The sequence below is a fragment of the Anomaloglossus baeobatrachus genome, chromosome 6 (genome assembly GCF_048569485.1).
Source record: "Anomaloglossus baeobatrachus isolate aAnoBae1 chromosome 6, aAnoBae1.hap1, whole genome shotgun sequence".
Classification (NCBI taxonomy): Eukaryota; Metazoa; Chordata; class Amphibia; order Anura; family Aromobatidae; genus Anomaloglossus; species Anomaloglossus baeobatrachus.
In genome coordinates, this window is record NC_134358.1 from 482,031,341 (window position 1) to 482,055,093 (window position 23,753).

General features: G+C 41.3%; 1 protein-coding gene and 4 non-coding genes across 7 annotated transcripts in view; 1 reads left to right on the forward strand and 4 right to left on the reverse strand.

Annotated features, from left to right (window-relative positions):
• HDAC9 (histone deacetylase 9) overlaps positions 1-23,753 on the forward strand; it is a 980,770-nt gene that overhangs the window by 270,416 nt on the left and 686,601 nt on the right. The gene's annotated exons all lie outside the window — the stretch shown is intronic.
• On the reverse strand, positions 7,490-7,616 carry LOC142244806 (U4atac minor spliceosomal RNA). Its single transcript, XR_012724668.1, has one exon. It is a non-coding gene; the product is annotated as a U4atac minor spliceosomal RNA (small nuclear RNA).
• LOC142244816 (U4atac minor spliceosomal RNA) lies at positions 8,566-8,686 on the reverse strand. The gene has a single exon (XR_012724678.1). It is a non-coding gene; the product is annotated as a U4atac minor spliceosomal RNA (small nuclear RNA).
• On the reverse strand, positions 17,022-17,148 carry LOC142244807 (U4atac minor spliceosomal RNA). The gene has a single exon (XR_012724669.1). It is a non-coding gene; the product is annotated as a U4atac minor spliceosomal RNA (small nuclear RNA).
• Positions 18,098-18,224, reverse strand: LOC142244814 (U4atac minor spliceosomal RNA). The gene has a single exon (XR_012724676.1). It is a non-coding gene; the product is annotated as a U4atac minor spliceosomal RNA (small nuclear RNA).

The following is a 23,753-nucleotide window of genomic DNA, read 5'->3' on the forward strand; positions in this document are numbered from 1 at the left end:
AAGGATCCGGCGCCCATAGGCTTCTATTGTAGAAAAAAACGAACTTCACCGGTACCGTCGCAATCCGTTTTTTTGACGGCCACAAAAAAAGTTACATTGTGTGTTGCTTCCGGCGGCTGCACAGACAAATTTCACCGGATCTATTGCATGTCAGATCAAAACGCAAGGCTATGCGGCACAATCCGGCTCAAAAACACTATGAGGAAAAAACGGATTCGGTGCCGTTTCTTTCAAAAAATGCATGATGGCAAAAAGTGAAGTGTGAAGGAGGCCGTGCATGGTGCTTTGTGTCCGGCGGACGCAAAGAAAAAATTTGCCGGATCGTCGCACGCCGGATCAAACGCAACACCATGTGGCACAATCTTGCGCTAATACAAGACTATGATGAAAAAACAGATCCGGTGCCGGATACGTTTTATCCAGATTTCGACGGTTTGTGCCAGATGGCAAAAACCGGATGTGTGAAAGCAGCCTTACTCCTCACTACATTTCCTGATCATGGAGGGTCCGATTCATCCTTGTATTGTATCAGATTTTTTGTGTGAATACCTGTGATTCAGTGACTTTTTGATTTTCAACAAATTAATTAAATGATTTGCTTCTTGCTTCAAGTTGTCTTTGTTGTTGATTTAGTTTTCTGATTTTTACTTCAATGCGGCTTTTCCAGATGTTTAAAGGCCCAGTCACACTAAACAACTTACCAGCGATCCCAACAACGATACAACCTGATAGGGATCGCTGGTAAGTTGCTAGGAGGTCGCTGGTGAGATGTCACACTAAGCGACGCTCCAGCGATCCCACCAGCAACCTGACCTGGCAGGGATCGCTGGAGCGTCGCTACACGTGGAAGCATGCTGCGCTTGGTAACTAAGGTAAATATCGGGTAACCAACCCGATATTTACCTTGGTTACCAGCACACGCCGCTTAGCGCTGGCTCCCTGCACTCCTAGCCACAGTACACATCGGGTTAATTACCTGATGTGTACTCTGCTACGTGTGCAGGCAGCAGGGAGCCGGCTTCTGCGGACGCTGGTAACCATGGTAAACATCGGGTAACCAAGAAGCCCTTCCCTTGGTTACCCGATATTTACCTTCGTTACCAGCGTCCGCCGCTCTCACACTGCCAGTGCTGGCTTCCTGTTCCCTGCACTCCTAGCCACAGTACACATCGGGTTAATTACCCAATGTGTACTCCAGCTACGTGTGCAGGGAGCAGGGAGCCGGCACTGACAGCTGAGAGTGGCGGACGCTAGTAACGAAGGTAAATATTGGGTAACCAAGGAAAGGTCTTCTTGGTTACCCGATGTTTACCGTGGTTACCAGCGTCCGCAGAAGCCGGCTCCCTGCTCACTGCACATTCAGTCGAACTTCCGCCCCTGCCTCCATCCTGCTGAAGAAGCGATAGCGACACGCGTCCGGGACTGGGAGCTGCATTCCTTCCCCCCACTGTTTTGTGTCCGGTGTTCCTATCTTTGTCCACAATATGGGTAAGCCCTGAACATGTTGCTTAGATTGATTGAATGATCTTATAGGATATGGCATTTACCCTGGACTATTTGGGAGCTGCATATATATAAAAAATTAGTGGCAGCAGATCTCTCTGTAACTATACAATAAGATTTGGGATTTACTTATTCTGTCTGCCCTTTACAATAATATATACTCGTCATGAGGGCTTATATTATCCGGACACATACAAATACGGTTGTGGGGGGTGGATTTCAGGTAGAGGTCCTCCTTATACCTTTAGATTGATGAATTTCATAATTTTATATAATTGTGTGTTTACATATATGGTTAATAAAAATTGAATTTTATGGAAATTGTACTCTAATGTGTATGTATTTTTCTTGGACACATATATTTTTTGAAAATGCTGAGGGAGTTGTTCCAGTCATGAATCCATATATAAGGGAATTATAATAATTTGTCACTAAAATGATACAGAATTTTTCCCTTTAGTCTTTGATCTTGTTTATAGTTTTCACTGCACATTCAGTTGTTGCTCTGTTGCTGTCACACACAGCGATCTGTGCTTCACAGCGGGAGAAAAAGTCAGAAAAACAGAGACAGAAATAAAAGAGAAATAAAACAGTGTTGGTCTTTGCAGAAAATGTATGAATCGCGTGCACCATTTTGATGAATTTGGCGCAAATTATAAATCAAAAAGAAAAAAAAAACTTAAACCGCAAATGATGAATCGGACGTGTAGTCACATTTCTGTTGTGGCATTTATTAATTGGTTTTGTGCCAATATCTTCCAAATGGCGCATGTGTAAAATGATCTTTGTTTAAGTATGTGACCTTCTTTCGCAACTTTTTAGAACAAAAAGTCACAAGTCTTGCAAAATTGTGATAAAATATCTTTTGTGGTATGGGGTGGGTGAGACTGGATTCACAAATTAAGAATAAGGCCGGTGTCACACTTGCGATTGCCTCGCGTGTATCTTACGCGAGTGTCGTGGTGCATCACCTGTCACGGACTTACACTCTCTCCTCACAGGAGCGTCTCATCCTCATAGAGATGCATGCAACCGACCCTCTCCTGTGAGCAGAGTGTGAGCCTGTGATGGGTGATGCACCGCGAAACTCGCGCAATATACACGCGAGGCAATTGCAAGTGTGACACCGGCCTAAGGAGAAAACTTCTGGAAACCACTAATTCCATCCAAAATGGCAAATAAAGGGATAAACAAAAAAAATAGGCCAACACATAAAATAGATTAAAAATAGGCACAAATGAAAAGGTGAATGTGACAAAGCAAAAGTGAAGCCAAAAATCACAAAAAGCAAAAAAAAAAAAACAAAAAAAACAGGCGCAAATCCAATAATATACTTAATCTGGTCTTTATTGTTCAACTTATACAATGTGAAATCGCAAAAAATAAATGAGCACGGGCTGTTAAGCATATTTTTGCTATTATTTCCAAAACTATGTTTAAAACTTTTTGTTTAACAATTTTTTTTTTATTAAACTAAGACTGGATTCACACATTTTTTTTCTTTTATGCAAACAGTTGGACTGGTTTACATCAGTGTTATCGATCAGATTTTATCTGTTTTTGGTCTGTAAGTTTTTACCATCCAGAAATTTTAGTGAGTATGTGTGTGACTGTGTCTGGTACATACTGGAAATACTGACGTGCGAAGCAGACCAAGGTGCAAAATTGAATAACAACCATACATTACCATTGTAATATGTTTACTACACATGTAAACAATGCAGGAAAATAGTTACCACATGTGCACCAGGGTCGCTCATGGGGCATTTCACACTTAAGCTGAAGTCACACTTGAGAGTCTGGCATCGCATCACCCGGCGCGGCCGCACACTCTACGGACAGGAGAATCTCAGCTACAGAGAAATACATGCAGCCGACCCGCTCCTATCAGGAGAGTGCGTCAGTGTCGGGAGATGCGATGCGAGTCACTCGCAAGTGTGACACCGGCCTTATATTGACACTGAGGTAATATCTCTATAGCATTCATTGCTGTACAAAAAAAGCTAAACAATTTTTATACCTGTATTTTTTATTAACTTCATTGAAGTCAATGGGTTAAAAATACTCCAGAATCATTGAAAGAATTGACATACTGCAGGTTACTGTTTGCACCAAATCCACAAAAAAAAAAGTGCAAGACGCTTCAGGAACCTGTCCTCTAACTGCTTATAACAATGCAACATGGGCACAAAAGCCAATCCTGCAAGTTAAACTTTCATAACGAAAGAATATGGTCCAAAAAATTGCAACTCTCTGGAGCTTTCACCCCAGGGATGCTTCTGTGTTGTTTGTGGTATCAGCAGTATTAACCTCATCATTACACATTGATCAGTAGCTCAACCCCAACACAAGGACAGTTTGATACTGACCCAGAATGGCCAGGAGGGCCCCATGGACAGGTTTCTTTTCAGTTATGGTGAGAAGATTTCAGGTTGAAAATCCTTCCGAGAATGCTTTTCAGCAGCTAATTTGCATATATCTACATAAACAAGTGTCCCTGACGACCCAACATTTTGGTCACCCTCTCTACATTCCCTGATCATAGCAGGCCCGATTCATCACTCTATTGTATCAGATTTTTTGTGTGAATACACCTCATTTAAATTGTCTCTCCAGGACTGGAGACAAACTCTAGCGCAGCGCCACCTATTGGAAGTAGCGATCCTGAAAGTTAAATGTGGATTTTTAACAATCCTTTATATATAACTTAGGATATATATGCTAGATCAGAATCCCAATTTGCAGACACAGTGTTTCTGGGTACTTGCGCCTTGTCAGTGCAAAGTATGCGGTGTCTGATCTGGCTCATGAGAAGCTTTTGTGGGGACCACGGGGGAACACTATTCTCCTTATGGAGACTTTGAAAGCCAGTCTGGCTGCTTTCAAGTAAGGGGACTTATAGCTGCCATGCCCCTCTGCAAAATATTCAAATTGTCTCTCCAGGACTGGATAAAAAACTCTAGAGCAGTGCCACCTATTGGAAGTAGCGATCATCTCATTAAGGCTAGTTTCACACTTGCGCTATTTCGACGCAAACGGAATCCGTCACTAACGTAGTACAGTTCATTTATTTACAGTGGAAGCGCGTTACTATGGCGCGTGAGTGTGTCATGCAGTACCCGCTTGTGTCCACACGATGTCGCACTTCCACTGTAAATAAATGAACTGTACTACATTAGTGACGGATTCCGTTTGCGTCAAAATAGCGCAAGTGTGAGTGAGCGCTTAGGGACTTTATGATTTGAGACAAATTCATTAAATGATTTGCGTTTTTTTTCAAGTTGTCTTTTGTTATTTACTTAGTTTTCTGATTTTTGTGTCAATGCAGTTTTTCCAGATGTTTTAAACTGATTAAGAAAATGGAATTATAAAAAAAAAAAATATTTTATTGCAACTCCACTCCAGTCCCCCCTTTGTGCAGTGATTTTATGTACATTTTACAAAAATGTAATTTTTTGTAAAATGTGCAACTAAAAAGTCACAAAAACAGTGTAAAAAAATTAAAAATAAGACAGTTTTGGGCTTTGCATAAAATTTATGGATTACATGAATCATTTTGATGACTCTGGAGCAAAAACATAAAAAATCATAAGATAAATAAGGAAAGTGATTTTAAAAGTATACAAATTATTAATAGAATACTAAAGCCTTGTGCGCACGGTGCGTTTTTTTTATGCAGATTTGGTTTAGGTTGTGGCCCAAATCTGGATGTTTATCCTTATACCAGCAAAGTCAATGAGATTTCTGAAGGGCTGTTGCTTACTTTGTACTTGACGGTTTGGTGCACAAAATAATCTGCAGCATGTTATTTTTGCATCCCTACGCTCCTGAAATCTGCTTTGTCACCCCTGAGCAGTAAGGTCCCAAAGCAGAACAGTACATGCCCTAGATTTCTGGAACAGAGCGGTGATGCAGTGGAGCTATCTAAAGGGTGCTTTACATGCTGCGAGATTGCTAATGATATATCGTCGGGGTCACGTCGTTAGTGACGCACATCCGGCGTCGTTAGCGACATCGCAGCGTGTGACACCTAGAAGCGACGATCAACGATCGCAAAAATGTCAAAAGTCGTTGATCGTTGACTCGTCACTCCTTTTTATAATATCGTTGGTGGTGCATGCCGCTGGTTGTTCGTCGTTCCTGTGGCATCACACATTGCTGTGTGTGACATCGCAGGAACGACGAACATCTCATTACCTGCGTTCACCGGCAATGAGGAAGGAAGTAGGTGGGTCGGATATTCCGCCCGCTCATCTCCGCCCCTCCGCTTTTATTGGATGGCTGCCGTGTGACGTCGCTGTGACGCCGCACAAACCGCTTCCTTAGAAAGGAGATGGTTCGCCGGCCACATCGACATCGCAGGGAAGATAAGTCCGTGTGACGGTTGTTAGCGATGTTGTGCGCCACGGGTAGCGATTTGCCCGTGACACACAACCGAGGGAGGCGGGTATGCTCGCTAGCAATATCGATAGCGATATAGCAGCGTGTAAAGTGCCCTTAAGGGTTCATTTAGACCAGTGAGTCTCAAACTCTAGTTCTCACGGCCCCCAACAGGTCATGTTTTCAGGTTTTCCTTAGTATTGCACAGGTGATGCCTTGATTAAAAACAGATCCTACAAAAATATGTTTTTTCAAAATGGAGAAAAACATTTATTTGCAGAACTTTTTTGCTAACGGATCTCTTCAGGATCCATTCTAATGGAAGATTACTGGACATGTAAACTCCAGGAGGATAGGAGAAGGATAGGATAATAGGAGAAGCTTTGTAATTTATTTATCCATATGTAGAAATCACTGTTGAAAAACTGAAGATAAAAACTGACACACTGACCAAACACTGATGAAAATCAGATCCAAAAAACTGATAAACAGGCCCTATTTTTACATAATCGAAAAATCAGACATCTGAATGAGACCTAAGGCCGGAGCTACACAGTGATATCAGTCCGGTGACAGCAATTCTCTGAAAAGTCATGAGACAAAAATATTTGCGCAACTTTTTTAGTGCTTTGCTTTTGCTCTGAATAAAATAACTAAGTTGCAGATAATTTGCATTTGGCAACTTGTACTGAAGTCTATGGCAAGTGTGTGGTGTGAGAGTGACGACCGGAGACAGGACATCCAACACACAATGACATTTACGACTCCATTACAGTGTCACAATACGATACCATAGGAAATCATTACACCCAGTTCTGCAAGGTGCGGTCTGATAGGGAAACTCGACATTTCTAACAGAACATGGAAGGAGTTTTCCCAATGATCTATGATCTTCCTGATGTTCTTCTTCAAAAGTTATCACCTTATTGGTATTAATGTGTTTGTAGCCATCAATAAACATTTTGTAAATCTTTTAAAGACACGTTTCTTTTATATTCAAATATGTAAGAGACTTTACCATAATATATGCATGAACCAGGCAGAGAACAGTGACAACCCTATAGACATGTAAATATGGGGAGGGGGTGACACGCTGAAAGCAGAATAGACTGTTGGCCGGCTACAACACCTGATAATGATAAACACTCACTTTTCTCATGTTTAGATCTCATTATTCTCATGTCAGTTTATTTTTAAAAAACAAACCACAAAGCAGTTACATTTTTGAAAAAAACATTTTTGACTTTGTGAAAAATTCATGAGCCTCGGTTGCCATTTTTATGATTTTAACACAAAAACGTCAGCGAATACCACATAAAAGAAAATTTACATAAAGAAAGTACAAATGATCGGACCCTATAGTTTAACTCTTTGTAGGATCCACATCTGCTTTTGGTTTATAAATACTGTAATGTGAATATGTAAATGTTTGACGGTGATTTTTGCAATAACACAGCACTGACAAGACCTACACTGAAGTATATAGCAAAACCATTACTAGATAATCTGATTTTTGATTCATAATCATATTATCACAGTGTGAACGAAGCCACTTGTTTTATTTTAACTCTAAACATATAAATCTGTCTTTCTTACAAAAAAACAGGAGTCCAAAAATTGCACCTCTCTGGAGCTTTCACCCCAGGGATGCTTCTGTGTTGTTTGTGGTGTCAGCAGTACTAACCTCATTACACATTCATTGGTCAGTAGCTCAACCCCAAGACAAGGACGGTTAGATACTGACCCTGAATGATCAGGAGGGCCCCATAGACATGTCTCTTTTCAGTTATGGTGAGAAGATTTCAGGTTACAAATCCATCCCAGAATGCTTTTCAGCAAATTTGCATATATCTACATAAACAAATTGCCTTGAAGACCCAGGATTTTTGCTATTTTAGATCTGAAAGGTGCGGTCTGATAGGGAAACTTGACATTTCTAAGAGAACATGGAAGGAGTTTTCTCCGTTTTCCCCGTGTGCTATCCCAATGAATTATGATCTTCCTGATGTTGTTCTTCAAAAGTTATCACCTTATTGGTATTAATGTGTTTGTAGCCATCAATAAACATTTTGTAAATCTTTTAAAGACACGTTTCTTTTTTATTCAAATGTATAAGAGACTTTACCATAATATATGCATGAACCAGGCAGAGAACACTGGGTGAGAACCCTATAGACATGTAAATATGGGGAGGGGGGGACACGCTGAAAGCAGAATAGACTGTTGGCCGGGGACAACACCTGATGATAACACTCACTTTTCTCATGTTTAGATCTTATTATTCTCATGTCAGTTTATTTTATAAAAACAAACCACAAAACGGTTACATTTTTTTAAACATTTTTGACTTTGTGAAAAATTCATGAGCCTCGGTTGCCATTTTTATGTATTTAACACAAAAATGTCAGCGAATACCACATAAAACATATTAACTCTTTGTAGGATCCACATCTGATTTTGGTTTATATGTACTGACGTGTGAATAAGTAAATGTTTCTGACATAGTAATTTTTGCAATAAAACAGCACTGATAAGACATACACTGAAATATATAGCAACAAGATTACTAGATAATCTAATTTTTGTTTGTAGATTCATAATCATATTATCACAGTGTGAATGAGGCCACTTGTTTTATTTAACTGTATAGCTATAAATCTGTCTTTGTGAGCAATAATACAGGAGTCCAAAAATTGCATCTCTCTGGAGCTTTCACCCCAGGGATGCTTCTGTGTTGTTCATGGCAATACTAACCTCATTACACATTCATTGGTCAGCAGCTCAACCCCAAGACAAGGACGGTTAAATACTGACTCTGAATGATCAGGAGGGCCCCATAGACAGATCTCTTTTCAGTTATGGTGAGAAGATTTCAAGTTGCAAATCCTTCCCAGAATGCTTTTCAGCAAATTTACATATATCTACACAAGCAAGTGGCCTTGAGGAGCCAGGATTTTGGCTATTTTAGGCTATGTCCGCACGTTGCTTTTTACCTGCTTTTTACCTGCTTTTTTGCTGCTTTTCCAACTGCAGCGTTTAATGCCAAAATGGTTGTGTTCTGCTTTTCAAGCAGTCTGAAAAAGCAGCAAAAAAGCAGGTAAAAAGCAACGTGCGGACATAGCCTAAGGCTGCTTTCACACATCAGTTTTTTGCCGTCAGACACAATCCATCGGAAAAACTGATGCGACGGATCCGTCGAAAAAACAGATCCGCGGCATCAGTTTTTTCCCATCCGTTTCTTCCATTCTTCAATGGATCCATTGTGATACTGAGCATGCTCAATTTAAAAAAACGTAATCAGCCACTGCATTGCGTTTTTTGCCGCTTTACAATGGATCTGGCGCCCACAGGCTTCCATATATACAACAGGCCGGACGTGGTGCCGGATTCGTCCCCATCCTTTTTTTTTTTCCCGTTCACAAAAAACTGTACATTTTCACACATTTTTTCTTTTTTCTTCAGGCACAATCCGGTTTATGCCTGATGCAACGGATCCGTCGCAGATTGTGACAAAACTGATGTGACGGATTCAGCAATAAAACGGATTAATCTTGTTTTATTTCTTCCTTTCCAGAAGTGAATTTACATATGTTCTGGGCATGACCAGAAACAAAAAACTGATCCGTCGCCAGATTCCGTTTTTTTACGGATGACGAAGGATCCGGCGCCCATAGGCTTCTATTGTAGAAAAAAACGAACTTCACCGGTACCGTCGCAATCCGTTTTTTTGACGGCCACAAAAAAAGTTACATTGTGTGTTGCTTCCGGCGGCTGCACAGACAAATTTCACCGGATCTATTGCATGTCAGATAAAAACGCAAGGCTATGCGGCACAATCCGGCTCAAAAACACTATGAGGAAAAAACGGATTCGGTGCCGGATCCGTTTCTTTCAAAAAATGCATGATGGCAAAAAGTGAAGTGTGAAGGAGGCCGTGCATGGTGCTTTGTGTCCGGCGGACGCAAAGAAAAAATTTGCCGGATCGTCGCACGCCGGATCAAACGCAACACCATGTGGCACAATCTTGCGCTAATACAAGACTATGATGAAAAAACAGATCCGGTGCCGGATACGTTTTATCCAGATTTCGACGGTTTGTGCCAGATGGCAAAAACCGGATGTGTGAAAGCAGCCTTACTCCTCACTACATTTCCTGATCATGGAGGGTCCGATTCATCCTTGTATTGTATCAGATTTTTTGTGTGAATACCTGTGATTCAGTGACTTTTTGATTTTCAACAAATTAATTAAATGATTTGCTTCTTGCTTCAAGTTGTCTTTGTTGTTGATTTAGTTTTCTGATTTTTACTTCAATGCGGCTTTTCCAGATGTTTAAAGGCCCAGTCACACTAAACAACTTACCAGCGATCCCAACAATGATACAACCTGATAGGGATCGCTGGTAAGTTGCTAGGAGGTCGCTGGTGAGATGTCACACTAAGCGACGCTCCAGCGATCACACCAGCAACCTGACCTGGCATGGATCGCTGGAGCGTCGCTACACGTGGAAGCATGCTGCGCTTGGTAACTAAGGTAAATATCGGGTAACCAACCCAATATTTACCTTGGTTACCAGCACACGCCGCTTAGCGCTGGCTCCCTGCACTCCTAGCCACAGTACACATCGGGTTAATTACCTGATGTGTACTCTGCTACGTGTGCAGGCAGCAGGGAGCCGGCTTCTGCGGACGCTGGTAACCATGGTAAACATCGGGTAACCAAGAAGCCCTTCCCTTGGTTACCCGATATTTACCTTCGTTACCAGCGTCCGCCGCTCTCACACTGCCAGTGCTGGCTTCCTGTTCCCTGCACTCCTAGCCACAGTACACATCGGGTTAATTACCCAATGTGTACTCCAGCTACGTGTGCAGGGAGCAGGGAGCCGGCACTGACAGCTGAGAGTGGCGGACGCTAGTAACGAAGGTAAATATTGGGTAACCAAGGAAAGGTCTTCTTGGTTACCCGATGTTTACCGTGGTTACCAGCGTCCGCAGAAGCCGGCTCCCTGCTCACTGCACATTCAGTCGAACTTCCGCCCCTGCCTCCATCCTGCTGAAGAAGCGATAGCGACACGCGTCCGGGACTGGGAGCTGCATTCCTTCCCCCCACTGTTTTGTGTCCGGTGTTCCTATCTTTGTCCACAATATGGGTAAGCCCTGAACATGTTGCTTAGATTGATTGAATGATCTTATAGGATATGGCATTTACCCTGGACTATTTGGGAGCTGCATATATATAAAAAATTAGTGGCAGCAGATCTCTCTGTAACTATACAATAAGATTTGGGATTTACTTATTCTGTCTGCCCTTTACAATAATATATACTCGTCATGAGGGCTTATATTATCCGGACACATACAAATACGGTTGTGGGGGGTGGATTTCAGGTAGAGGTCCTCCTTATACCTTTAGATTGATGAATTTCATAATTTTATATAATTGTGTGTTTACATATATGGTTAATAAAAATTGAATTTTATGGAAATTGTACTCTAATGTGTATGTATTTTTCTTGGACACATATATTTTTTGAAAATGCTGAGGGAGTTGTTCCAGTCATGAATCCATATATAAGGGAATTATAATAATTTGTCACTAAAATGATACAGAATTTTTCCCTTTAGTCTTTGATCTTGTTTATAGTTTTCACTGCACATTCAGTTGTTGCTCTGTTGCTGTCACACACAGCGATGTGTGCTTCACAGCGGGAGAAAAAGTCAGAAAAACAGAGACAGAAATAAAAGAGAAATAAAACAGTGTTGGTCTTTGCAGAAAATGTATGAATCGCGTGCACCATTTTGATGAATTTGGCGCAAATTATAAATCAAAAAGAAAAAAAAAACTTAAACCGCAAATGATGAATCGGACGTGTAGTCACATTTGTGTTGTGGCATTTATTAATTGGTTTTGTGCCAATATCTTCCAAATGGCGCATGTGTAAAATGATCTATGTTTCAGTATTTGACTTTCTTTCGCAACTTTTTAGAACAAAAAGTCACAAGTCTTGCAAAATTGTGATAAAATATCTTTTGTGGTATGGGGTGGGTGAGACTGGATTCACAAATTAAGAATAAGGCCGGTGTCACACTTGCGATTGCCTCGCGTGTATCTTACGCGAGTGTCGTGGTGCATCACCTGTCACGGACTTACACTCTCTCCTCACAGGAGCATCTCATCCTCATAGAGATGCATGCAACCGACCCTCTCCTGTGAGCAGAGTGTGAGCCTGTGATGGGTGATGCACCGCGAAACTCGCGCAATATACACGCGAGGCAATTGCAAGTGTGACACCGGCCTAAGGAGAAAACTTCTGGAAACCACTAATTCCATCCAAAATGGCAAATAAAGGGATAAACAAAAAAAATAGGCCAACACATAAAATAGATTAAAAATAGGCACAAATGAAAAGGTGAATGTGACAAAGCAAAAGTGAAGCCAAAAATCACTAAAAGCAAAAAAAAAAAAACCAAAAAAAACAGGCGCAAATCCAATAATATACTTAATCTGGTCTTTATTGTTCAACTTATACAATGTGAAATCGCAAAAAATAAATGAGCACGGGCTGTTAAGCATATTTTTGCTATTATTTCCAAAACTATGTTTAAAACTTTTTGTTTAACAATTTTTTTTTTATTAAACTGAGACTGGATTCACACATTTTTTTTCTTTTATGCAAACAGTTGGACTGGTTTACATCAGTGTTATCGATCAGATTTTATCTGTTTTTGGTCTGTAAGTTTTTACCATCCAGAAATTTTAGTGAGTATGTGTGTGACTGTGTCTGGTACATACTGGAAATACTGACGTGCGAAGCAGACCAAGGTGCAAAATTGAATAAAAACCATACATTACCATTGTAATATGTTTACTACACATGTAAACAATGCAGGAAAATAGTTACCACATGAATGTGCACCAGGGACGCTCATGGGGCATTTCACACTTAAGCTGGAGTCACACTTGGGAGTCTGGCATCGCATCACCCGGCGCGGCCGCACACTCTACGGACAGGAGAATCTCAGCTACAGAGAAATACATGCAGCCGACCCGCTCCTATCAGGAGAGTGCGTCAGTGTCGGGAGATGCGATGCGAGTCACTCGCAAGTGTGACACCAGCCTTATATTGACACTGAGGTAATATCTCTATAGCATTCATTGCTGTACAAAAAAAGCTAAACAATTTCTATACCTGTATTTTTTATTAACTTCATTGAAGTCAATGGGTTAAAAATACTCCAGAATCATTGAAAGAATTGACATACTGCAGGTTACTGTTTGCACCAAATCCACAAAAAAAAAACGTGCAAGACGCTTCAGGAACCTGTCCTCTAACTGCTTATAACAATGCAACATGGGCACAAAAGCCAATCCTGCAAGTTAAACTTTCATAACGAAAGAATATGGTCCAAAAAATTGCAACTCTCTGGAGCTTTCACCCCAGGGATGCTTCTGTGTTGTTTGTGGTATCAGCAGTAGTAACCTCATCATTACACATTGATCAGTAGCTCAACCCCAACACAAGGACAGTTTGATACTGACCCTGAATGGCCAGGAGGGCCCCATGGACAGGTTTCTTTTCAGTTATGGTGAGAAGATTTCTGGTTGAAAATCATTCCCAGAATGTTTTTCAGCAGCTAATTTGCATATATCTACATAAACAAGTGTCCCTGAGGACCCAACATTTTGGTCTCCCTCTCTACATTCCCTGATCATAGCAGGCCCGATTCATCACTGTATTGTATCAGATTTTTTGTGTGAATACCCCTCATTTAAATTGTCTCTCCAGGACCGGAGACAAACTCTAGCGCAGCGCCACCTATTGGAAGTAGCGATCCTGAAAGTTAAATGTGGATTTTTAACAATCCTTTATATATAACTTAGGATATATATGCCAGATCAGAATCCCAATTTGCAGACACAGTGTTTCTGGGTACTTGCCCCTTGTCAGTGCAAAGTATGGGGTGTCTGATCTGGCTCATGAGAAGCTTTTGTGGGGACCACGGGGGAACACTATTCTCCTTATGGAGACTTTGAAAGCCAGTCTGGCTGCTTTCAAGTAAGGGGACTTATAGCTGCCATGCCCCTCTGCAAAATATTCAAATTGTCTCTCCAGGACTGGATAAAAAACTCTAGAGCAGTGCCACCTATTGGAAGTAGCGATCATCTCATTAAGGCTAGTTTCACACTTGCGCTATTTCGACGCAAACGGAATCCGTCACTAACGTAGTACAGTTCATTTATTTACAGTGGAAGCGCGTTACTATGGCGCGTGAGTGTGTCATGCAGTACCCGCTTGTGTCCACACGATGTCGCGCTTCCACTGTAAATAAATGAACTGTACTACATTAGTGACGGATTCCGTTTGCGTCAAAATAGCGCAAGTGTGAGTGAGCGCTTAGTGACTTTATGATTTGAGACAAATTCATTAAATGATTTGCGTTTTTTTTCAAGTTGTCTTTTGTTATTTACTTAGTTTTCTGATTTTTGTGTCAATGCAGTTTTTCCAGATGTTTTAAACTGATTAAGAAAATGGAATTATAAAAAAAAAATAAATCACAAAGTTTGGTGCAACTCCACTCCAGTCCCCCCTTTGTGCAGTGATTTTATGTACATTTTACAAAAATGTAATTTTTTGTAAAATGTGCAACTAAAAAGTCACAAAAACAGTGTAAAAAAATTAAAAATAAGACAGTTTTGGGCTTTGCATAAAATTTATGGATTACATGAATCATTTTGATGACTCTGGAGCAAAAACATAAAAAATCATAAGATAAATAAGGAAAGTGATTTTAAAAGAATACAAATTATTAATAGAATACTAAAGCCTTGTGCACACAATGCGTTTTTTTTATGCAGATTTGGTTTAGGTTGTGGCCCAAATCTGGATGTCTATCCTTATACCAGCAAAGTCAATGAGATTTCTGAAGGGCTGTTGCTTACTTTGTACTTCACGGTTTGGTGCACAAAATAATCTGCAGCATGTTATTTTTGCATCCCTACGCTCCAGAAATCTGCTTTGTCACCCCTGAGCAGTAAGGTCCCAAAGCAGAACAGTACATGCCCTAGATTTCTGGAACAGAGCGGTGATGCAGTGGAGCTATCTAAAGGGTGCTTTACATGCTGCGAGATTGCTAATGATATATTGTCGGGGTCACGTCGTTAGTGACGCATATCCGGCGTCGTTAGCGACATCGCAGCGTGTGACACCTAGAAGCGACGATCAACGATCGCAAAAATGTCAAAAGTCGTTGATCGTTGACACGTCACTCCTTTTTATAATATCGTTGGTGGTGCATGCCGCTGGTTGTTCGTCGTTCCTGTAGCAGCACACATTGCTATGTGTGACACCGCAGGAACGACGAACATCTCCTTACTTGCGTTCACCGGCAATGAGGAAGGAAGGAGGTGGGTCGGATATTCCGCCCGCTCATCTCCGCCCCTCCGCTTTTATTGGATGGCTGCCGTGTGACGTCGCTGTGACGCCGCACAAACCGCTTCCTTAGAAAGGAGGTGGTTCGCCGGCCACAGCGACGTCGCAGGGAAGATAAGTCCCTGTGACGGTTGTTAGCGATGTTGTGCGCCACGGGTAGCGATTTGCCCGTGACACACAACCGAGGGAGGCGGGTATGCTCGCTAGCAATATCGATAGCGATATAGCAGCGTGTAAAGTGCCCTTAAGGGTTCATTTAGACCAGTGAGTCTCAAACTCTAGTTCTCACGGCCCCCAACAGGTCATGTTTTCAGGTTTTCCTTAGTATTGCACAGGTGATGCCTTGATTAAAAACAGATCCTACAAAAATATGTTTTTTCAAAATGGAGAAAAACATTTATTTGCAGAACTTTTTTGCTAACGGATCTCTTCAGGATCCATTCTAATGGAAGATTACTGGACATGTAAACTCAACCTAATAGGAGAAGCTTTCTAATTTATTTATCCATATGTAGAAATCTCTGTTGAAAAACTGAAGATAAAAACTGACACACTGACCAAACACTGATGAAAATCAGGTCCAAAAAACTGATAAACAGGCCCTATTTTTACATAATCGAAAAATCAGACGCCTGAATGAAACCTAAGGCCAGGGCTACACAGTGATATCAGTCCAGTGACAGCAATTCTCTGTCATGAGACAAAAATATTTGCGCAACTTTTTTAGTGCTTTGCTTTTGCTCTGAATAAAATAACTAAGTTGCAGATAATTTGCATTTGGCAACTTGTACTGAAGTCTATGGCAAGTGTGAGGTGTGCTAGTGACAACCGGAGACAGAACATCCAACACACAATGACATTTACGACTCCATTACAGTGTCACAATACGATACCATAGGAAATCATTACACCCAGTTCTGAAAGGTGTGGTCTGATCGGGAAACTCGACATTTCTAACAGAACATGGAAGGAGTTTTCCCAATGATCTATGATCTTCCTGATGTTCTTCTTCAAAAGTTATCACCTTATTGGTATTAATGTGTTTGTAGCCATCAATAAACATTTTGTAAATCTTTTAAAGACACGTTTCTTTTATATTCAAATATGTAAGAGACTTTACCATAATATATGCATGAACCAAGCAGAGAACAGTGACAACCCTATAGACATGTAAATATGGGGAGGGGGTGACACGGTGAAAGCAGAATAGACTGTTGACCGGCTACAACACCTGATAATGATAAACACTCACTTTTCTCATGTTTAGATCTCATTATTCTCATGTCAGTTTATTTTTAAAAAACAAACCACAAAGCAGTTACATTTTTGAAAAAAACATTTTTGACTTTGTGAAAAATTCATGAGCCTCGGTTGCCATTTTTATGATTTTAACACAAAAACGTCAGCGAATACCACATAAAAGAAAATTTACATAAAGAAAGTACAAATGATCGGACCCTATAGTTTAACTCTTTGTAGGATCCACATCTGCTTTTGGTTTATAAATACTGTAATGTGAATATGTAAATGTTTGACGGTGATTTTTGCAATAACACAGCACTGACAAGACCTACACTGAAGTATATAGCAAAACCATTACTAGATAATCTGATTTTTGATTCATAATCATATTATCACAGTGTGAACGAAGCCACTTGTTTTATTTTAACTCTAAACATATAAATCTGTCTTTCTTACAAAAAAACAGGAGTCCAAAAATTGCACCTCTCTGGAGCTTTCACCCCAGGGATGCTTCTGTGTTGTTTGTGGTGTCAGCAGCACTAACCTCATTACACATTCATTGGTCAGTAGCTCAACCCCAAGACAAGGACGGTTAGATACTGACCCTGAATGATCAGGAGGGCCCCATAGACATGTCTCTTTTCAGTTATGGTGAGAAGATTTCAGGTTACAAATCCATCCCAGAATGCTTTTCAGCAAATTTGCATATATCTACATAAACAAATTGCCTTGAAGACCCAGGATTTTTGCTATTTTAGATCTGAAAGGTGCGGTCTGATAGGGAAACTTGACATTTCTAAGAGAACATGGAAGGAGTTTTCTCCGTTTTCCCCGTGTGCTATCCCAATGAATTATGATCTTCCTGATGTTGTTCTTCAAAAGTTATCACCTTATTGGTATTAATGTGTTTGTAGCCATCAATAAACATTTTGTAAATCTTTTAAAGACACGTTTCTTTTTTATTCAAATGTATAAGAGACTTTACCATAATATATGCATGAACCAGGCAGAGAACACTGGGTGAGAACCCTATAGACATGTAAATATGGGGAGGGGGGGACACTCTGAAAGCAGAATAGACTGTTGGCCGGGGACAACACCTGATGATAATACTCACTTTTCTCATGTTTAGATCTTATTATTCTCATGTCAGTTTATTTTATAAAAACAAACCACAAAACGGTTACATTTTTTTAAACATTTTTGACTTTGTGAAAAATTCATGAGCCTCGGTTTCCATTTTTATGTACTTAACACAAAAATGTCAGCGAATACCACATAAAACATATTAACTCTTTGTAGGATCCACATCTGATTTTGGTTTATATGTACTGACGTGTGAATAAGTAAATGTTTCTGACATAGTAATTTTTGCAATAAAACAGCACTGATAAGACATACACTGAAATATATAGCAACAAGATTACTAGATAATCTAATTTTTGTTTGTAGATTCATAATCATATTATCACAGTGTGAATGAGGCCACTTGTTTTATTTAACTGTATAGCTATAAATCTGTCTTTGTGAGCAATAATACAGGAGTCCAAAAATTGCATCTCTCTGGAGCTTTCACCCCAGGGATGCTTCTGTGTTGTTCATGGTGTCAGCAATACTAACCTCATTACACATTCCGTGGTCAGTAGCTCAACCCCAAGACAAGGACGGTTAAATACTGACTCTGAATGATCAGGAGGGCCCCATAGACAGATCTCTTTTCAGTTATGGTGAGAAGATTTCAAGTTGCAAATCCTTCCCAGAATGCTTTTCAGCAAATTTACATATATCTACACAAGCAAGTGGCCTTGAGGAGCCAGGATTTTGGCTATTTTAGGCTATGTCCGCACGTTGCTTTTTACCTGCTTTTTACCTGCTTTTTTGCTGCTTTTTCAACTGCAGCGTTTAATGCCAAAATGGTTGTGTTCTGCTTTTCAAGCAAAGTCTGAAAAAGCAGCAAAAAAGCAGGTAAAAAGCAACGTGCGGACATAGCCTAAGGCTGCTTTCACACATCAGTTTTTTGCCGTCAGACACAATCCGTCGAAAAAACAGATCCGCGGCATCAGTTTTTTCCCATCTGTTTCTTCCATTCTTCAATGGATCCATTGTGATACTGAGCATGCTCAATTTAAAAAAACGTAATCAGCCACTGCATTGCGTTTTTTGCCGCTTTACAACGGATCTGGCGCCCACAGGCTTCCATATATACAACAGGCCGGATGCCTGATGCAACGGATCCGTTGCAGATTGTGACAAAACTGATGTGACGGATCCAGCAATAAAACGGATTAATCTCGTTTTATTTCTTCCTTTCCAGAAGTGAATTTACATATGTTCTGGGCATGACCAGAAACAAAAAACTGATCCGTCGCCAGATTCCGTTTTTTTACGGATGACGAAGGATCCGGCGCCCATAGGCTTCTATTGTAGAAAAAAACGAACTTCACTGGTACCGTCGCAATCCGTTTTTTTGACGGCCACAAAAAAAGTTACATTGTGTGTTGCTTCCGGCGGCTGCACAGACAAATTTCACCGGATCCATCGCATGTCAGATCAAAACGCAAGGCCATGCGGCACAATCCGGCTCAAAAACAACACTATGAGGAAAAAACGGATTCGGTGCCGGATCCGTTTCTTTCAAAAAATGCATGATGGCAAAAAGTGAAGTGTGAAGGAGGCCGTGCATGGTGCTTTGTGTCCGGCGGACGCAAAGAAAAAATTTGCCGGATCGTCGCACGCCGGATCAAACGCAACACCATGTGGCACAATCTTGCGCTAATACAAGACTATGATGAAAAAACAGATCCGGTGCCGGATACGTTTTATCCAGATTTCGACGGTTTGTGCCAGATGGCAAAAACCGGATGTGTGAAAGCAGCCTTACTCCTCACTACATTTCCTGATCATGGAGGGTCCGATTCATCCTTGTATTGTATCAGATTTTTTGTGTGAATACCTGTGATTCAGTGACTTTTTGATTTTCAACAAATTAATTAAATGATTTGCTTCTTGCTTCAAGTTGTCTTTTGTTGTTGATTTAGTTTTCTGATTTTTACTTCAATGCGGCTTTTCCAGATGTTTAAAGGCCCAGTCACACTAAACAACTTACCAGCGATCCCAACAACGATACAACCTGATAGGGATCGCTGGTAAGTTGCTAGGAGGTCGCTGGTGAGATGTCACACTAAGCAATGCTCCAGCGATCCCACCAGCAACCTAACCTGGCAGGGATCGCTGGAGCGTCGCTACACGTGGAAGCATGCTGCGCTTGGTAACTAAGGTAAATATCGGGTAACCAACCCGATATTTACCTTGGTTACCAGCACACGCCGCTTAGCGCTGGCTCCCTGCACTCCTAGCCACAGTACACATCGGGTTAATTACCCGATGTGTACTCTGCTACGTGTGTAGGCAGCAGGGAGCCGGCTTCTGCGAATGCTGGTAACCATGGTAAACATCGGGCAACCAAGAAGCCCTTCCCTTGGTTACCCGATATTTACCTTCGTTACCAGCGTCCGCCGCTCTCACACTGCCAGTGCTGGCTTCCTGTTCCCTGCACTCCTAGCCACAGTACACATCGGGTTAATTACCCTATGTGTACTCCAGCTATGTGTGCAGGGAGCAGGGAGCCGGCACTGACAGCTGAGAGTGGCGGACGCTGGTAACGAAGGTAAATATCGGGTAACCAAGGAAAGGTCTTCTTGGTTACCCGATGTTTACCGTGGTTACCAGCGTCCGCAGAAGCCGGCTCCCTGCTCACTGCACATTCAGTCGAACTTCCGCCCCTGCCTCCATCCTGCTGAAGAAGCGATAGCGACACTTGTCCGGGACTGGGAGCTGCATTCCTTCCCCCCACTGTTTTGTGTCCGGTGTTCCTATCTTTGTCCACAATATGGGTAAGCCCTGAACATGTTGCTTTGTTACGGTTGCTGTGGCTCTGAAGACTATGTCCGGATTTCTTGCTACTGCACATGTGCAAGCGCTGGAGACTAAGTCCTATCTTGGAGCCATTGCACATGTGCGGGTGACATCATCGCTGACACGAGGTCACATGTCTCTGACACCTTTTAAGCTGATTGGCCACTGGTCATGTGCTTGTGACACGTGGTCACATGTCTCTGACACCTTCTATGCCGATTGGTCGCTGGTCATGTGCTTGTGACGCTTTGCTCGGTGATAGGCCAGCGTGACGTCATTGCTGTCATTCTGGCAGCGGATTGGCTCTGGTGTTCTCCATCTTGGATGAGGCACAGAGTCTATATAAGACCCTGACGCACGCCACCCGGCGCTCAGTCCTCTTGGTTCATGCATGAGGGTAGACGCCCTGTGCACGTCCCTCTAGGCATCTCTCTGTCTATGCTAGGTGAGCGCTACCGGCAGGGTAGCGTTCTTATAAGTTACAGCTTCGGCTGCAGTCCGTATCCTTACCTCTTAGTGGAGCGGACATAGGCAGGTGCCTGAGGCCCATGGTCCGGCTGGGCCTTGTGATTCTACTCGTAGGTGGACGTTGCCGCTAGGGTAACGTTCCTTATACTGCGTCTGGCAGTTGTTCGTATCCTCGCACACTAGGGGAGCAAACAGAGGTAGGAGCTTTGTGCGGCTTATGCTGCTGTCCGTCTCTTTTGCACCACTAGAAGAGCGGACCTAGGCAGGTGCCATATCTAGTGGTTCGTGTCCTCGCACACTAGTGGAGCGAACGCAGGTAGGAGCTTTGTGCGGCTTACGCTGCTGTCCGTCTCTTTTGCACCACTAGAAGAGCGGACCTAGGCAGGTGCCATATCTAGTGGTTAGTGTCCTCGCACACTAGTGGAGCGAACGCAGGTAGGAGCTTTGTGCGGCTTACGCTGCTGTCCGTCTCCTGGCACTACTAGAGGAACGGACCTAGGTAGGTGCCATTTCACACTCACTGCTTTTGTCTCTGTGATCTTTAACAGAGACCATTCCACACACCCTCCAAGTAAGGGAGGAATTGCTTTATTTTCTAATTATATTCCTCTGTGAGTTTAACAGAGGTATTGGACTCTGCACTTGTGCTATTATTTTTTACAGTGGCACACTTATATACCCCTTATCCTCTGCCATAGTCTGCAGCAGAGTCTTTGCACGGTGGACCCTGACTGTCTGACATTCCTTTAGGTATTATTATCAGACAGCCCCCCGTAACATGCTTAGATTGATTGAATGATCTTATAGGATATGGCATTTACCCTGGACTATTTGGGAGCTGCATATATATAAAAAATTAGTGGCAGCAGATCTCTCTGTAACTATACAATAAGATTTGGGATTTACTTATTCTGTCTGCCCTTTACTATAATATATACTCATGAGGGCTTATATTATCCGGACACATACAAATACGGTTGTGGGGGGTGGATTTCAGGTAGAGGTCCTCTTTATACCTTTAGATTGATGAATTTCATAATTTTATATAATTGTGTGTTTACATATATGGTTAATAAAAATTGAATTTTATGGAAATTGTACTCTGATGTGTATGTGTTTTTCTTGGACACATATATTTTTTGAAAATGCTGAGGGAGTTGTTCCAGTCATGAATCCATATATAAGGGAATTGTAATAATTTGTCACTAAAATGATACAGAATTTTTCCCTTTGGTCTTTGATCTTGTTTATAGTTTTCACTGCACATTCAGTTGTTGCTCTGTCGCTGTCACACACAGCGATCTGTGCTTCACAGCGGGAGAGCAACAACTAAAAAATGGCCCAGGACATTCAGCAACAACCAGCGACCTCACAGCAGGGGCCAGGTTGTTGCTGGATGTCACACACAGCGACATCGCTAGCAAGTCGTGCCTCAGCAGCGATGTTGCTAGCGATGTTGCTTAGTGTGACGATACCTTTAGACTGATTCACGAAAGGCAACTTTTATAAAATAAAAAATCTCAACATTTGTCACAGCTCCACTTTAGCCCCCCCTTTCTGGAGTGATTTTATGTAAGTTTTACAAACTTTTTTTTTTTATAGATGTTTTACAAAATATGTAACATTTTTCCACTAAAAAGTCAGAAAAACAGAGACAGAAATAAAAGAGAAATAAAAGAGTGTTGGTCTTTGCAGAAAATGTATGAATCGCGTGCACCATTTTGATGAATTTGGCGCAAATTATAAATCAAAAAGAAAAAAAAACTTAAAACACAAATGATGAATCGGACGTGTAGTCACATTTGTCTTGTGGCATTTATTAATTGGTTTTGTGCCAAATTCTTCCAAATGGCACATGTGTAAAATGATCTATGTTTCAGTATTTGACCTTCTTTCGCAACTTTTTAGAGCAAAAAGTCACAAGTCTTGCAAAATTGTGATAAAATATCTTGTGTGGTATGGGGTGGGGGAGACTGGAGTCACAAATTAAGAATAAGGCCGGAGTCACACTTGCGATTGCCTCGTGTGTATCTCATGCGAGTTTCGTGGTGCATCGCCCGGCACGGACTTAGGCTAGGAACGCACTTTGCGTTCTCCTACTTGCAGTTCAAAAGCACCTTTTGGGCTTAATTGATTTGACCAAAGTTGCATTTTTCTGAATTTTAGCGCTGAAAACGCATGCGTATTTACCGCGTTTTTAATGCGTTTTCAGCGCTTTTTACATGCGTTTTCACCAGCGTTATGTCAAATGCGTTTTTAACATCAAGACACTGCCTAATAAAGTTTACTCAGTCAAAAAGAATGAAAAAAGAGAAAAAATAAATAAATAAATAAATATATTAATGGGAAATATAATGAAAATAGATGTAATTCTTAAAATTATAGCGCTAATATACATTTTATCGGAAATATAGCAATAAATGCATATTTTTCATAAATTTAATTATCGGATTTTGTGTGTGTGTAATGGGACATAGCAAATCATTATTTTGATGTCCAAAAAGCATGCGTTTTGGTAGTCCAAAATGCATGTTTTCTGCACTGAAAAAGCAGGTAAAACGCAGGAATTTGAAGGAATCTTGGTTTTTGCCATTTGTCATTGACTTCAATGTTAGCAAAACGCTGCAGAAATGGCAAAAACAATTGTCATGCTGCTTCTTGAAAGCATGGTTTTTGCCACAAATTATGCAAATTAAACGCAGCGTTTTAAAACGCAAAGTGCGGTCAGGAAATCATCATTTTCCATAGACTATCATGTAAAACCAAAATGCATGCATTTTGGCATGAAAACGCTGCAGAAACGCAGGTAAAAACG